Source organism: Aquarana catesbeiana, linkage group LG07 (genome assembly GCF_042186555.1).
Source record: "Aquarana catesbeiana isolate 2022-GZ linkage group LG07, ASM4218655v1, whole genome shotgun sequence".
NCBI classification, from domain to species: domain Eukaryota; kingdom Metazoa; phylum Chordata; class Amphibia; order Anura; family Ranidae; genus Aquarana; species Aquarana catesbeiana.
In genome coordinates, this window is record NC_133330.1 from 114,647,017 (window position 1) to 114,664,133 (window position 17,117).

Here is a 17,117-nt window from a genome sequence, read left to right on the forward strand (position 1 = left end):
AAAATGTTTTATTTTTTACTATGTTTTTTTTGTATTTGCTTTGCAGGTATGGTATGTATTACTGTTATACTGTAATGTTACTTTGTTTTATCGTTAACCATCATTTGCTTAGCAGGTACGCCATTCAGCTGCAGTGCGGATTTATTTATCTTGACAGTAACAGCGTTTGCTCCCACGATACATAAAGCCGTGACTCCAGCGCTGTAGGAGGTGATTTCACCACCACAGTTAAAAACAAAATGGTACATGTATGCACATCATTAGAAGTGGGTGGATGAAGGGAGGTATTCTAATGGTGGGCATACCCACCGATCAATCTCTTTTTTTCGTTCAGCCCACAGGCTGCATGAAAAAAGAGATTACAATATATACCCAACAAGGACCAGCAACGTACTGGTATGTTGCTGGACTTTGAGTGGTCATACCAGAATGATGCCTTTGGGTTTAGGTATCATCTTGGTATCATTCTTTTCAGCCAGCGGTCAGCTTTCATGTATAAACAATCCTAGCGGCTAATTAGCCTCTAGACTGCTTTTACAAGCAGTGGGAGGGAATTCTCCCCCCCTTCCAACGTCTTCCATGGTTTTCTCTGGCTCTCCTGTCCCAACAGGGAACCTGAGAATGCAGCCGGTGGTTCCGCCAGCTGACCATAGAGCTGATCAGAGACCAGAATGGCTCCAATCATCTCTATGGCCTAAGAAACCTGAAGCTACGAGCATTTCATGACTTCGATTTTGCCGGATATAAACAGCGCCATTGGGAAATTGGGAAAGCATTTTATCACACCTTGGTGTGGTCAGATGCTTTGAGGGCAGAGGAGAGATCTAGGGTCTAATAGACCCTAATTTTTTCAAAAAAGAGTACCTGTCACTACCTATTGTTATCATAGGGGATAGTTACATTCCCTGAGATAACAATAAATATGATAAAAAAATATATATAAATGAAAGTAACAGATTAAAATTAAAAAGCAAAATAAATAATAAAAAAAAAAAAAAGAAAAAAAAAAGCACCTCTGTCCCCCCCTGCTCTCGCGCAAAGGCGAACGCAAGCGTCGGTCTGGCGTCATATGTAAACAGGAATTGCACCAGGGTATGTGAGGTATCACCACAAAGGTCAGATCAAGGGCAGTAATTTTAGCAGTAGACCTCCCCTGTAAATCTAAAGTGGTAACCTGTAAAGGCATTTAAAGGCTTTTAAAAATGTATGTAGTTTGTCGCCGCTGCACGTTTGTGGGCAATTTTAAAGCATGTCGTGTTTGGTATCCATGTACTCGGCCTATGATCATCGTTTTTATTACATCAAACATTTGGGCAATATAGTGTGTTTTAGTGCATTAAAATTAAAATAAGTGTGTTTTTTCCAAAAAAAATGCACTTGAAAAATCGCTGCGCAAATACTGTGTGAAAAAAAAAAGTGAAACACCCACCATTTTAATCTGTAGGGCCTTTGCTTTAAAAAAATATATAATGTTTGGGGGTTCAAAGTAATTTTCAAAAAAAAATTATTATTTCATGTAAACAAAAAGTGTCAGAAAGGGCTTTGTCTTCAAGTGGTTAGAAGAGTGGGTGATGTGTGACATAAGCTTCTAATGCCGCGTACACACGAGCGGACTTTACAGCAGACTTGGTCCGGTGGACCGTAGTCCGCCAGACAATCCGATCGTGTGTAGGCTCCCGCGGACTTTTTTTTCCCAAAAGTCAGACGGACCTAGAAATGAAACATGTTTCAAATCTTTTCTTCGTAACTCCGCCGGACTCAGTTCCTGACAGAAAGCCCGTTCATCTGTATGCTGGTCCGATGGACCAGATGCGACGCAAGGGCAGGATACTGCATCTCGCGCTCGCTGCAATAGGAAAAAACAATGTTCCTATTGCAGCGAGCGCGGGGCATACCAGGCCCTTAGGTCTGGTATGGATTTTAAGGAGAACACCCCTACGCCGAAAAAACGGAGTGAGGTCCCCCCAAAGTCCATACCAGACCCCGATCCGAGCACGCAGCCCGGCTGGTCAGGAAAGGGGGTGGGGACGAGCGAGCGCCCCCCTCCCTAACCGTACCAGGCCGGGGAAGGGGGGCGCCCCCCCAAAGCACCTTGTCCCCATGTTGACGAGAACAAGGGCCTCTTCCCGACAACCCTGGCCGTTGGTTGTCGGGGTCTGCGGGTGGGGGGCTTATCGGAATGCAGGAGCCCCGTTAAATAAGAGGGCCCCCAGATCCCGGCCCCCCACCCTATGTGAATGAGTATGGGGTACATGGTACCCCTACACATTCACCTAGGGAAAAATATCAATAAAAAACACACTACACAGGTTTTTGAAGTAATTTATTAGACAGCTCCGGGGGGCTTCTTCTGGCTTCGGGGGTCTTCTTCCAGCTTCGGGGGTCTTCTTCCGACTTCGAGGGTCTCTCCGGTTCTTCTCCACTGCCTCCGGCCTCTTCTCCCGTTGTTCGACCTCTTCTCCGCGCTCTCTGGGTCTTCTGCCGGGCTCCTCTGCTATCTTCTGCTCTTTTGCCGCTTTTTTGCTAGTGGTGGCCCGGACTTCTGCCTTCTGTCTTCTTGTCTTCTTCCCTCTTCTCTTCAGCTTTCCTCTTCTCACGACGCTCTCTCTGGCTGGAATGCTCTCTGAGCGCTCCGATGTGACTTATATAGGCGTTGACCACGCCCTCTTATGCCGTCACAGTCCCTGGGCATGCTGGGACTGTGACGGCATAAGGGGGCATGATCACCGGGTGATGTTGACCACGCCCCCTTATGCCATCACAGTCCCAGCATGCCCAGGGACTGTGATAGCATAAGGGGGCGTGGTCACCGCCTATATACAGTAAGTCACATCCGAGCGCTCAGAGAGCATTCCAGCCGGATAGAGCATCGTGAGAAGAGGGAAGCCGAAGAGAACAGGGAAGAAGACAAGAAGGCAGAAGGCAAAAGGCAGAAGTCCGGGCCACCGCTAGCAAAAGAGTGGCAAAAGAGCAGAATATAGCGGAGGAGCCTGGCAGAAGACCCGGAGAGCACGGAGAAGAGGTCGAACAACGGGAGAAGAGGCCGGAGACAGCGGAGAAGAACTGGAGAGACCCCCGAAGTCGGAAGAAGACCCCCGAAGTCGGAAGAAAACCCCTGAAGCCGGAAGAAGACCCCCGGAGCTGTCTAATAAATTACTTTAAAAACCTGTGTAGTGTGTTTTTTTTATTGACACTTTTTCCCTAGGTGAATAGGTAGGGGTACCATGTACCCCATACTCATTCACATAGGGTGGGGGGGCCGGGATCTGGGGGCCGTCTTATTTAAGGGGGCTCCCGGATTCCAAAAAGCCCCCGCCCGCAGACCCCTACAACAAACGGCCAGGGTTGTCGGGAAGAAGCCCTTGTCCTCATCAACATGGGGACAAGGTGCTTTGGGGTGGGGGGGCCGCAGGGCGCCCCCCTCCCCCAAAGCACCCACCCCCCCATGTTGAGGGCATGCGGCCTGGTACGGTTCAGGAGGGGGGTGCTCGCTCGTCCCCACCCTCTTTCCTGACCGGCCGGGCTGCGTGCTCGGATCGGGGTCTGGTATGGACTTTGGGGGGACCCCACGCCATTTTTTCGGCGTAGGGGGGTTCCCCTTAAAATCCATACAAGACCTAAGGGCCTGGTATGCCCTGTGACGGGGCTCGCAAGGTGCCAATCTCGCCGATAAAAGCGGCGAGATTGACTTCCTTTTTTAGTCCCGTCGTACCCGAGTCACGTTCAAAATGAATAGACTTGGCCATGTGTGGGCAAGTCCGTTCATTTGGATAATCCGCCGTAACTCCATCGAAAGTCCGTCGGGAAGACCGGCGGACCTAGTCTGCCGGAAAGTCCGGTCGTGTGTAGGCAAGTCCGTCCGTTCACAAAGTCCGCTGGAAGTCCGTCGGGAAGACCGTCGGACCTAGTTTCCCAGAAAGTCTGGTCGTGTGTACGTGGCATAAATGTTGTGCATAAAATGCCAGGACAGTTCAACCCCCCCCCCAAATTACCCCATTTTGGAAAGTAGACACCCCAAGCTATTTGCTGAGAGTTAAGGTGAGTATTTTGCAGATCTCGCTTTTTGTCACAAAGTTTTGAAAATTGAAAAAGGAAAAAAAAAAATACATTTTTCCTTTCTTTCTTCATTTTCAAAAACAAATGAGAGCTGCAAAATACTCACCATGCCTCTCAGCAAATAGCTTGGGGTGTCTACTTTCCAAAATGGGGGGGGTTATGCCATCTTGGCATTTTATGGCCTTCAAAACTGTGATAGGTAGTGAGGAGTGAAATTAAAAAGCTACGCCCTTAGAAATCCTGAAGGCGGTGATTGGTTTTCAGTGCCCCGTATGCGGCTAGGCTCCCAAAAAGTCCCACACATGTGGTATCGCCATACTCCAGGAGAAGCAGCAGAATTTATTTTGGGGATTTTTTTTTTGTAATTCCACTTATGCCCATGGAATGTTTGAGCAATATATATAATTTAGTGACAACTTTGTGCAAAAAGAAAAAAAAAATTGTCATTTTCCCACAACTTGTGGCAAAATATAAAATATTCCCAAATAACCATGGCATGTGTGAGCAATATATCATTTAGTGACAACTTTTTGTAAAAAAAAAAAAATTATTATTTTTTTGTCATTTTTCAATCACTTAGGACAAAAAAATAAAATATTCAATGGGCTCACCATGCCTCTTAGCAATTTCCTTAAGGTGTCTACTTTCCAAAATGGGGTTATTTGGGGGGGGAGGGGGTTGTACTGCCCTGCCACTTTAGCACCTCAAGAAATTAAATAGGCAGTCATAAACTAAAAGCTGCGTAAATTCCCGAAAATGTACCCTAGTTTGTAGACGCTATAACTTTTGCGCAAACCAATAAATATACGCTTATTGACATTTTTTTTACCAAAGACATATGGCTGAATACATTTTGGCCTAAATGTATGACTAAAATTGAGTTTATTGGATTTTTCTTATAACAAAAAGTAGAAAATATCATTTTTTTTTTTAATTTTCAGTCTTTTTTCCGTTTATATCGCAAAAAATAAAAATCACAATAAAATACCATCAAAAGAAAGCTCTATTTGTGTGAAAAAAAGGACGCAAATTTCCTTTGGGTACAACATTGCATGACCGTGCAATTACCAATTAAAGCAGCGCAGTGCCAAATTGTAAAGTCCTCTGGTCCTGTACGTTTGCCTCCGAGCTTTGCAGTCCCACCCATGCCTCCCTCACCTCTCATGCCTCCTGGTACCGAGTCGGTCATTGAAGATGAATGCACTTGGGCTTCACGCGTCTCTCTGCGGATGAGAGAGGTTTTAGGAGGAGGGAGAGATTGTGCCTTTATTGTGGCCAGGCAGGTCACTTTTTGAAGTCTTGTCCTACCCATCCTGGGAACACCCGAACCTTGAGGTCCTGTCATGGACAGACCATAGGTGGTGTTGTGTCGTCCCCAGTTATCCAGAAGGATAAGCCCCTGGTTTCGGTCACCCTTTCTTGGGCTAAGTCGTCTATTGAGATACAGGCTCTAATCGACTCTGGGGCTGCAGGCCTGTTCATTGATGCTGCCTTTGTATCAAAGCACTCGATTCCACTGCAGTTATTGGTTATCCTTGGTTACAGAGGCACAACCCCTCTTTTGATTGGCTCCATGCTGAGGTTCTCTCCTGGTCACCACAATGCAGCGAAACATGCTTCCGGAAGGTAGCCAAGGTCCTGTGTACCGCTTCACTCTCCTCCCTGCCAGAGGAGTACCGTGATTTTAGCGATGTCTTTGACAAAGGTCAAGCCGGTAGTTTACCTCCACAGCGGCCGTATGTTTGCGCAATTGACCTTCAACCTGGTGCCACTCCCCCTCGTTGTCGGGTTTACCCCTTGTCGGTCTTGGAGGATAAAGCAGACGCACTTTCTCGGGGTTTCAATCCTTGTCTCCTGTTGGTGCTGGTTTCTTCTTTGTGAAGAAGAAGAGCAGTGAACTTAGACCTTGTATTGATTATAGGGGTCTCAATCGTTTCACGATTAAGAATGCCTACCCGATCCCATTGATTACAGAGTTATTTGACCGTCTCAAGGGAGCAATGGTTTTCACTAAGCTTGATCTGAGAGGGGCTTACAATCTCGTGAGGATTAAGGAGGGCGACGAGTGGAAAACTGCGTTTAATACCAGAACAGGCCATTATGAGTACCTCGTAATGCCTTTTGACCTTTGTAACGCCCCGGCAGTTTTCCAGGAATTTTATTAACAATGTCCTCCGAGATTTGTTGCAGTTATGTGTGGTGGTTTATCTTGATGATATCCTCATATTTTCCAAGTCCCTGGAGAGCCACTACACAAAACTGGAGAAGTGTGAGTTCCATGGTTAAATTCCTGGGCTATGTCAATTCCACTGCTGGTTTTTCGATGGACCCAGAGAAACTTTCGGCAGTCCTACAGTGGCCTCGATCCAGTGGGGTTACGTCCTCTGCAGCATTTCCTGGGTTTTGCCAACTATTATCAGAAGTTTATTCATAACTTCTCTTCTCTGGTCAAGCCCCTGACCGATATGACCAGAAAAAACGGTAACCCACAGAGTTGGTCTCCGGAGTCCATTAAGGCAGTGGTCATCAACCCTGTCCTCAGGGCCCACTAACAGGCCAGGTTTGCAAGATAACTGAAATACATCACAGGTGATATAATTTTCTGCTCAGTGATTGTAGTATTCTAGTCAGCATCTCCCCAAGGTAATACATAAAACCTGGCCTGTTAGTGGGCCCTGAGGACAGGGTTCATGACCACTGCATTAAGGCCTTTGAAAGTCTCAAGGCTGCCCTTGTTTCTGCTTTTGTGTTGCACATCCTGATCCTACGTTACCTTTTATCCTTGAGGTTGATGCTTCTGAGACTGGTGTTGGCGCCCTTCTGTCTCAACGTCCTACCTCTGAGAGTGCTATGTATCCTTGTGGCTACTTTTCCAAGAAATTGTCATCTGCCGAGTGCAATTACGAGATTGGTGACAGAGAGCTGTTGGCAATCATTTTAGCCCTGAAAGAATGGAGACATCTCCTGAAAGGTAACACTGTGCCGGTTCTCATTCTTACTGACCATAAGAATCTCACATTCTTGTCTAAGGCTAAACGCCTCTCTCCCAGAAGGGCGCGATTGGCTCTTTTCTTGTCAAGTTTACATTTTCTCATTCTTACCCGGTACTAAGAATGTAAGGGCTGATGCAGAGGCGTAGCTTAAAGCTTGTGGGCCCCGATGCAAAAGTTAACCTGGGTCCCCCCGACTACTTCCACAGTGTGTGCAGATACACCCACCGCCGCCAAGATACTCAAAGTGGCTTAAGAGTTTAGAGTTCCCAGAGTTCCTCCTTACATTAGAGGACAGAGATCATCCCTGAAAAATCAGAGGACAGGGACCCCTGGCGGGTCATTTGGCAGAGCTCCTTTCCAATTCCAGCACTGTAAACATCTCCCCCCACACACACACACACACACAATACACAGGGCTGAAATCGCATTCCTTTACACAGTCTATCAGCCTTCACAGGGTGTGTCTGGCTTTTATGTTGCCGTTCTGACCTGTGAAATCCCCTGGTCGGAACGGCAGTGTAGTTGCAGATCTATACAGATCAGGGCTGACTGGCTGTGTTGTAAAGGAATGTGATTTCAGCCCTGTGGAGGAGAAGCAGTATAGCGTGCTGTACTGGGAAAGAAGCTCAGTAGCGAGCATAGCATCGGAGGTTGTCGGGGCTTTGGGGGGGACATAGATCTGGGGGGGCAAAGCCATGTAACACAAAATCTGGAGCCTGCAGCCCCTCAGGAGGTGTTAAGGGATTTGCTTTAGCAATTTCTGAAGGTTTCTCTGTGTGTTGGGGGAAGGTTACCTCCCGGAGGTGCGTGTCTTTTACCTAGCTGTCAGGGAAGTGGGGCAAGTGGACATCCCCCTTACAGAGAATCCCAGCTAGTGACTAGAAGACACTGAGCAGTGTCTTACCTCACCAGTGACATCGGTCCCATCGTGTCTACAGGACGGCACTCTCCTCCTCTTAGCTCGCTGAGCTTGGTTACCATTCCATATTGCCAGCTCAAAGCACAGACACTTCTCTATCCTGGGCTGTTCTCACCTTGTGTTCCTCTCCATTCAGGATATGGCTCACAGCTTCTGCCCAGCCAATGATAATAGAGGGGTGTGGACTGTGGAAGGCAAAGTTGAAGACCAGTACTGGAGCGTGGTTGTGGGGCCCTAGGGCAGATCGGAGCTGGACTTTGAGGAGGATATGATAATGGCAGGGAGACTGCAGGGGCCCCCTGGAGCTAGGGGCAGGGTTGCGATTGTGACCCCTGCAACCCCTTATGCTGTGCCCATGGGCTGACTGCTTGTCACAACAATTTTCCTCCACTTCCAAGTTGCAGTCGGTTCCGGTTCCTATTATTCCTTCTGATCGTATTCTGGCTAGGGTTCGCACCAGTCTTACTTCTCCTTTGGGTGACAAAATTCTTGCTACTCAGGTCGATGCTCCTCCTGTGAAACTGTCATGGACATACTACTTCCAGACCTGCAACAGGGCTCAGGCGCATACCCACCAACAGGTTCCCAGTAACGAACAGGCATGCGCCAATGCACGTGCGCCGATCTCGGAGATAGCACGCACAGTGACATGGCTTTGGCGCCCAGTGGCCTTTAAGAGGGGCTTCCACCATTCAGCTCTTGCTGTTTGATCTGCAGCTTCACCTGTGACCTGTTCCTGTAATCTGCATCCGATCACCTGACCTGGCTCTCTGACCACGCTGCTGTCTCCAATCCTGAACCTTGGCTTTCCCTGACTCTGATCCTGTTTACCTGCCTGCCTGATCTGCCTGTTACCAGAAACCAGCCTGAACTTGACCATTCCTTGCCTGCTGATTCTGTTGAACTGATCCACTGTGTATGACCCGGCTTGTCTGACCTTGCTTCTACCTGCTGTGTGCACCCTGCTGACCTGCATCCAGCTTACCTGCAGCCTGCTGACCTGCATCCAGCTCACCTGCACCCTGCTGACCTGCATCCAGCTTACCTGCATCCTGCTGACCTGCATCCAGCTTACCTGCAGCCTGCTGACCTGCATCCAGCTTACCTGCAGCCTGCTGACCTGCATCCAGCTCTCCTGCACCCTGCTGACCTGCATCCAGCTTACCTGCATCCTGCTGACCTGCATCCAGCTTACCTGCAGCCTGCTGACTTGTATCCAGCTTACCTGCACCCGGCACTCCAGACAGTTCCAGTGTCTCCCAGTGGACATCATCTCCAGTTCCAGAGAATCCACCAGGCACTCATACCCCACTGTGCTCCTACGGTCACTGTCCTCAACTCCAGTGATCTGGGGACCAGGGCTGTACAAGAGGTCTCCCTCTGCATGTCAGGCTCACATACGAGGTACGTGTCAGTATCAAACAGCCATGCCTGAGCCTGCAAGAGGGACCTCTGCTACTGATGAAATCTGCCAATTACTCTCCGTCCTCACTCAAGAAGTGAAATCCCTTCAGGACAGCTATGAACACCTGGTGAGACAAGTGCAGTCCCGGACGAGTATAACAAACCTTTCTTCCAGTGGGTTGTCATCAGAGGCTTCCCCCGCACTCCCTATAATGATGTTATCTCCAGAACCCAGGGTCCCAATTCCGGAGAAGTTTTCTGGGGATCGAAGCAAGTTTCGGACTTTCCGTAATGCATGTGAGCTGTACTTTTCCTTACTACCCTTAACCTTTTCGCGGGAAAACATCAAGGTGGGGTTTGTTGTCTCACTTCTGCTGGGAGAACCACAAGCCTGGGCTCATCACCTGCTGGAAGAACACCATGTTTCTCTGGACTCTTTGTCATCCTTCTTCGATGCAATATCACTCTTATATGATGACCCCCAATGAACTTCCACTGCCGAAGCTGCTCTTAGCACGCTCCAGCAGGGCCGCAGAGTGGTCGAAGATTATATAATGGACTTTAGACGCTGGAGCGCAGATACCCAGTGGAACCATGCAGCTTCCCGGCACCAGTTTCACCTAGGCTTGTCAGAAGGACTAAAGGATAAACTGGCTCGGGTCGGTGTACCAAATTCCCTGGAATCCTTGATGACCCTAACTATTCAGATAGATCGTCGTCTTCGGGAACCCAGGATGGAGAGGGTGACCCAGCAGACTCAACCAACTTGGATGTTACCCAAAATGCCTACGACCTCTCGTCCTGTTCCCCTTAGACCGGTCCCAGTTAATCCTGCACCAACCAAACTAATACCAGACTTTCATAAATCTGGGAAGGTCGGACTAAATAGACAACGCATTGTCTGCCGAGGAACCTCTACGTCGTTCCACTTGGGCACAAGTCGAGGAGGCTTTGCGTCATGCTAATGAAAGGTACAGACTCCATGCTGATCGCAGACGCCTGCCTGCGCCTTCCTACCAGGTTGGGGACAGGGTCCGGCTGTCATCTCACAACCTCCGACTTCGTGTTCCCTCACTGAAGTTCGCACCTCAGTTTATTGGGCCTTTCTGTATCCTTCGCAGGATTAACCCAGTGGCTTACGCATTGGACCTTCCTCCTAGTATGTGCATTCCAAATGTGTTTCATGCCTCCTTATTGAAACCGTTGGTCTGCAACCGCTTTACCACCTCAGTGCCATGTCCTCACCCTATACAGGTTAGGAACCAAGAGGAGTATGAGGTACAATCCATTGTTGACTCCCGTAGGTTCCGTGGGCGCATACAGTACCCAGTGCATTGGAAGGGGTACAGTCCGGAGGAACGATCCTGAGTCTCATCCTCGGACGTACATGCTCCTGCCCTCCTCCGTGATTTCCATAGACGTTTTCCCCTCAAGAGGGGGTTACTGTCAGGGCTGGCTCAGCCCTTCCTTCTCTGAGCTGGCCGCTCAGCTGTTGGCTAATTGCCAACTCTCATCTCTCTCCACAGATAACCAGCTGTTGTGAATCTGCTCGTCAGTCCCGCCTACTTAAAGATCTCCAGCTCACTTCATTCCTGCCTTCACTTGGTCACATCACAAGAAACCATCTCCTGCGTTCCTGTTTAAAGACTGGCTTTGCTGACATCCATTCTAGCTCCTTATCCTGCTTGCTGTTCCTCTACTTGGATCACTGAGTTCTGGCCTGGCTGATTACCCAATCTGGTCACTAAACTCTGGCTTGGTTGACTACCCGATCCGGTTACCGCACTCTGGCTATGCTTTGACTATGCTTACTCTATTTACCTTTTTATTTTTATTAATAAACAAGTGTGATTTTACTGTACTTCTGTCTTGGTCTGGTTTGTGGTTTCTGACACATGGACAACGGAACAGTCTCATGAGTCACATGGGCAGGCTGTAGAGGTCTCCCGTCAAGAGCCTCAATGGCAAGTGGAGTGTCACGCAGCTGCAGTGGAATCGAGTGCTTCGATACAAAGGCAGCATCAATGAATAAGCCTGCAGCCCCAGAGTCGATTAGAGCCTGTATCTCGATGGATGAGTCAGCCCAAGACAGGTTAACTGAAACCAGGGGCTTATCTTTCTGGGAAACTGGAGACAAAACAACGCCACCTAAGGTCTGTCCGTGACAGGACCTCAAGGTTCGGGCATTCCCTGGACGGGTAGGACAAGACTTCAAAAAGTGACCAGCCTGGCCACAATAAAGGCACAATCTCTCCCTCCTCCTAAGGGCTCTCTCATCCGCAGATAGATGCGTGAAGCCCAAGTGCATGTGTTCATCTTCACAGACCGACTCAGTACCAGGAGGCATGGGAGGTGAGGAAGGCAAGGGTGGGACTGCAAAGCTCGGAGACAAATGTACAGAAGGATTGCGCCAGCGCTCCTTAAAAGAGAGTCTTTCTCTGAGTCTGGAGTCAATGAGGATGGCAAATGTAATCAACCTCTCCAGCTCAGTGGGTATATCTCAGGCTGCTATCTCATCCTTGATGTTATCCGAGAGACCATGAGAGAAGACAGCCACGAGGGTCTCATTGTTCCAAGCAACCTCTGCTGCCAGAGTACAGAATTCAATGGCGTAATCGGCAACAGTTCTCGTAGTCTGTTTGATGGACATGAGGCTCTTGGCAGCAGAAGCGGAGCATGCGGGAACGTCATATACTCTTTTGAAGGAAGCCACAAATTCTGGGTAACTCAAGACCACAGGTTTTTGTGTCTCCCATAGAGGGTTTGCCGAGGCCAAGGCTCTCTCAGAAAGCAAAGATATCAAGAAACTTACTTTGCTTCTGTCCGTGGGAAACGCCTGGGGCAGCATCTCAAAGTATATCTGAACCTCTTATAGAGGTAACACTCAAGGCAGGTGCCTGCACAGAGACTGGAGCAGCAGCAGGGATGGCCTGCAACACAGGGTGTACCAGAGCAGCCATAGTGGAAGATTCCAGGTGAGCCGTGCGACTCAGGAGCATTTGTAATGCCAAGGCAAACTGATCCATGCGGTGATCGTGGTCATCCAATCTGGAAAAAATATTACAAACAAGTGCACTGACTGCATCTTCTGAATTCTTGGCCTTCGCCTACTATCAGAAACCATGAATCAGACCGAGACAGAAGTACAGTTAATCACACTTGTTTAATAATAATAAAAAGGTAAACAGAGTAAGCGTAGTCAATACATAGCCAGAGTTCAGTAACCAGATCTGGTAGTCAGCCAATGCCAATGTTAGAGAGCCAGAGGTCAACGTAGTAGTACAGCAAGCAGGATCAGGAGCCAGAAGGGACGTCAGCCGAGCAAGTCTTCAACAGGAACGCAGGAGAAAGTCCCTGAGATGTGACTAAAGGCAAAGGCAGACATGAAGTGAGCTGGGCGGCTTTAAGAAGCCAGGACTGAGGAGCAGATCATCAACAGCTGAGTCACTGTGGAGAGAAAGGAGCTGGCAATTAGCTGACAGCTGAGCAGCCAGCTCAGAGAAGGAAGGGCTGAGCCCAGCCCTGACAGTAAAGAGGCCAATGTGATCAGCTCTCTCAACTAACATGTTGAGTTCAGAATCAAACAAACCAAGAATAGTCTTTACATATATCCTGGGAGATATTGTGGATAAATATTACTGTCCCTTTTTAAGTAATCCAAGATATATTTTCTCAGTCACCCTGTGCCAGGATAGCACAGGGTGACTTAGACATTAGAGGTGCATGGGGAGCTGAAACAAGGGTTTTCCAACCTTTCCAAGGGATTCTGGGTTCCAAGGGCACTCCCGTCACATCTCTCCCCTTTTGGCAGAAGACTAACACAGGAGGAGACCCCAGATGAGTTGACTCCAAAGTTAGTCCATAGTTCCAGTCCTCTAATGCCTGTACCCACACAGTACTCCAAACAAATTGTTCCAAACAGACCATTACTCACCCAGCCAACCTCTGCCTCTCTCATAGAACATACCCGCTGCTGGGGTAAGTGCGGACTGGTCCTTCCCCCTGGAGTCCCTTTAGCCGCAGAAGAGAAGCCAGGGTGGCTGGGCTCAGTCCGTCATGCTGTTGGGCATCTGGGCCGACTGCCCAGCATGCCTGAGGTATACAGGTGGAGACTGAAGTCCCATCCACCTTTACAGGAAATCCGTCCTCTGTTGAGGGCAGAGGCGAGCAGCACTCTGCCCTGTTGCCAGCCCTTCTGCTGGAAACCCCACACCATCTGCTCTGGCTAACTGTTGGGGAGGGAGGCTGACTGCCCCAGCTCCCTGGAACTCTGTAGTTGTTGCCGGTGCTGGGCAGAGGTTGGTAGCACTTTGCCTGGTTGCCAGCACTTCTGCTGCAGGCCCATCCACCGACACCAGATCAAGCTGCAGTTGTGAGGTGCCGATTGCATTCTCTCCTTGGGTCCTGATCTGCTGCTCGGGAGTGATCGCAACCTCCTCACCCTGGGCCTCCAGAACTGCCGCAGGTGTGGGGCAGAGGTCATGGACCCTCTTCCCGGTTGCCAGCGCTTCAGCTGGGTTGGTGTCATCATTCTGGGGTGCCGTCTGCTGTTGGAACTCCCTTTCACTGGTATTGTCTCCCAGGTGTTACGAACCCTTGTTGGGGAGGGGAAATGGCTGCTTCTCCTCCCTGCATCCCTGAAATCCACTGGGAAAGAGGAACCATCACCTTCTCACCTCAGGCCTCCGAAACTGCCACGGGTGTGGAGCAGGGGTCTGCAGTACTCTGTCCTGCTGCCAGTACTTGAGCAGGTGATGCATAATCTATAACATCTTCTGATGAACAGTCCATTAAGTCCATACATTCTGTAATCTGTGGCTGGAGAGATGAGCCGACTGCCCCGGGTCACTGAAACTCCACAGTTGCTGCCGGTGCTGGGCAGAGTGGATAGCACTTCTACTGGGGACTCCACATCATCTGCTTCGGCTAACTGTTGGAGCAGGAGGCTGGATTCCTCCACTCCCAAACTGTGTAGCTGCCATTGGGGAGGTGAGCTGGCTGCTTCCTTTTCCGTTTCCTCATCTGGCTGCTGGGATGACATGTCTATGGTACTGTCTCCCAGGTGCACGGATCTTTGCTGGGGAGAAAAGACCGCTTTCTCCACCCTGGCCGACTGTTGAGGAGGGACAACGAACACCTCCTCTCACTTCTCCCCCTGTATCTGCTGCTGGGAAGTGATCGCCACCTTCTCACCCCGAGCCTCCGGAACTGCCACAGGTGTGGGGCAGAGGTCTTGGACCCTCTGTCCGGTGACCAGCGCTTCAGCTGGGGAAGCTTCTTGCAACTCCACAGATACTGCTGTTGGTGCTGGGCAGAGCACAGTGAAGTTTGGCCCTGATACCAGCTCTTCTCTGGAGGCTCATCAGGTTGTTCTTCCTCAGCACAAAAGTCTATCAAATCCCCTGTCTCTGCAACTGGTGTCTGGGGATAGAGGTTCACCATCTCCTATCCATGGAACTCAGAAGATGCTATCGGTGCTGGGCAGAGGTTAGCAGAGCTCTGCCCTGTTGTCAGCACTTCAGATTTGGGGCAATCTCCAGATTTTACCACTGCTGATTCTATGGCATGCATAAGGCCTCCGCGTCCATAGCTGGTTGGCAAAGCACACTGTTACTCTGTCACATTGCTGACTCTTCAGCCAGGATTTCAGATTGTCAACTGGTATTTCCTGATAGTCCCAGGCAAAGGGAGCCCAGCCCTGGCACTGAGCAGAGTCATGTAGCAGCCATCTGTAGGCGATCTCCAGCTCCCATTCCTGAATGGCCAGAAACTCTATATCTTCCAGTGCCCAGTGCACTTCCGAGACGTTCAGTAGCCCTTCTCTGAAATCCATGATTTCATCCAACCACCACTCCAAATGACTCCCAAAGTTAGGGTGCTCTGTCAGCTTCACATACAACAGTCCCAGGCCGCCGTACCCAAAGGCTTCCGTTGGGCTGCCATCCGCTATCCAAGGGCATGCTTGGGATACATGCCACTGGAGGGCTCTGTAGCTCTCATCCAGCCGCATCTCTGCCCAGACCAGCCTGCTTAATTCAGCTGTCTGCTCCTTGTGCGGTTTTTCTCTCCAAAACAGCACCTGCAATTGATACTATGACCAGTACCTTTCCTGGATGGAGGGGACAGCTTTTCCCTGGTGTTGCTGCTCACGGGCTAGCGCTTTCTTCCAGAGTTCGCAGCGGATAGAATCAAACCATCCCAGCAGGACCTGCTCTGATACTATTCCTCTGTGCTGTATCTGCATCTCTCACAACCGCCTTCTGAATTCCTCTTCCATGGTGGCTGGTATCTGTACCTCTCCTCTCCTGCTATCCGCACCTTGGATCCAGGTGGAAGTTTGGATGTCCCAGACTGCAGGGAGCATCCCCCTGCTGCCACCAATGTAACGAAACGTCCCACACTCCGCTTGAGTGCTTTCGTCATATACAACTTCCTCCCAGTCTGAATATAGATATCAGATATTCCAACCGCTCACAAGCACAAAACAAGATGATACTTGTTTAGTTGCTGAACATGGACTGTTTATTAGAACCAAAATACAAGAATTATATACAGTAAAAGAGGAGGTCCCCCCTCCTGCTCATAGTACTCTATCAATACACCTGTAAGCAGAAACCTAATTAACATGATCTAATTAACTAATCCCTTAAAGCAGCCGATGTGACTCCATGCCCTCCTGAGCATTGTTATGATTAATCAGGATTTCACTACTGTTCAGACTTGTCACCGAGCTTCACACAGTAGATTATACATTATCATAAGTATAAACACAGGACACCCGACTCCTACGTTGTACAGAGGCCAATGTGATCAGCTCTCTCAACTAACATGTTGAATTCAGAATCAAACAAACCAAGAATAGTCTTTACATATATCCTGGGAGATATTGTGGATATATATTACTGTCCCATTTTAAGTAATCCAAGATATATTTTCTCAGTCACCCTGTGCCAGGATGACACAGGATGACTTAGACATAAGAGGTGCATGGGGAGCTGAAACAAGGGTTTCCCAACCTTTCCAAGGGATTCTGGGTTCCAAGGGCCCTCCCGTCACACCTGCCAATAGAGAATTATGCCTTAGTTGGTTCTAGTATGGAGTGAACGCGTAATAGAAATATAAACATTTGTTTACCCTATTAAATTAGTGTGTTAATTACATCATGTTTTATGTCCCCAGTATTGTTTATTTTCGCCCTTTGTTTACTCTGATTAATATACACTTAGAAACTATTCCCTTTTGAATTTATGCACCAGTCATGGTAATAGTTAGCCTCGCTAATGGATAATAAGAGAATCAAGTCTATTTTATTATGGATTGAGTGTTCTATGGATTCTTTTCTCTCCTCCCCAACCGGCGTCGCCCTGTTTCACTATGAGCTATAAGAAAATGGCCGTGGTTGTAGCCTTGAGGATATCTACAGGAAAATGGCTGCTATACTGTTGTTAATGATAAGGCTTCAAGAAAATGGCTGCTCCTTAATATACTATACTGAACCTATTTAAAGACACTTCCAGCCCCCGTATCTATTCCCTGATGAAGTCACGTGATCATGACGACACGCGTAGGAATATACGGACACCGGAAGTGACATTTTGGTCGCGAGCTCGCCGCTCGTTTTTGTTTCACCCAGTTTTTATTGTCTAAATGTGAGTACTGCATTATATATTGTTTAAAAATAAATATCAGCTTGAAATACTTCACTATTGGGGCTCCTCGTCTCTCCTTCTCCCTCTGTTTGCCTG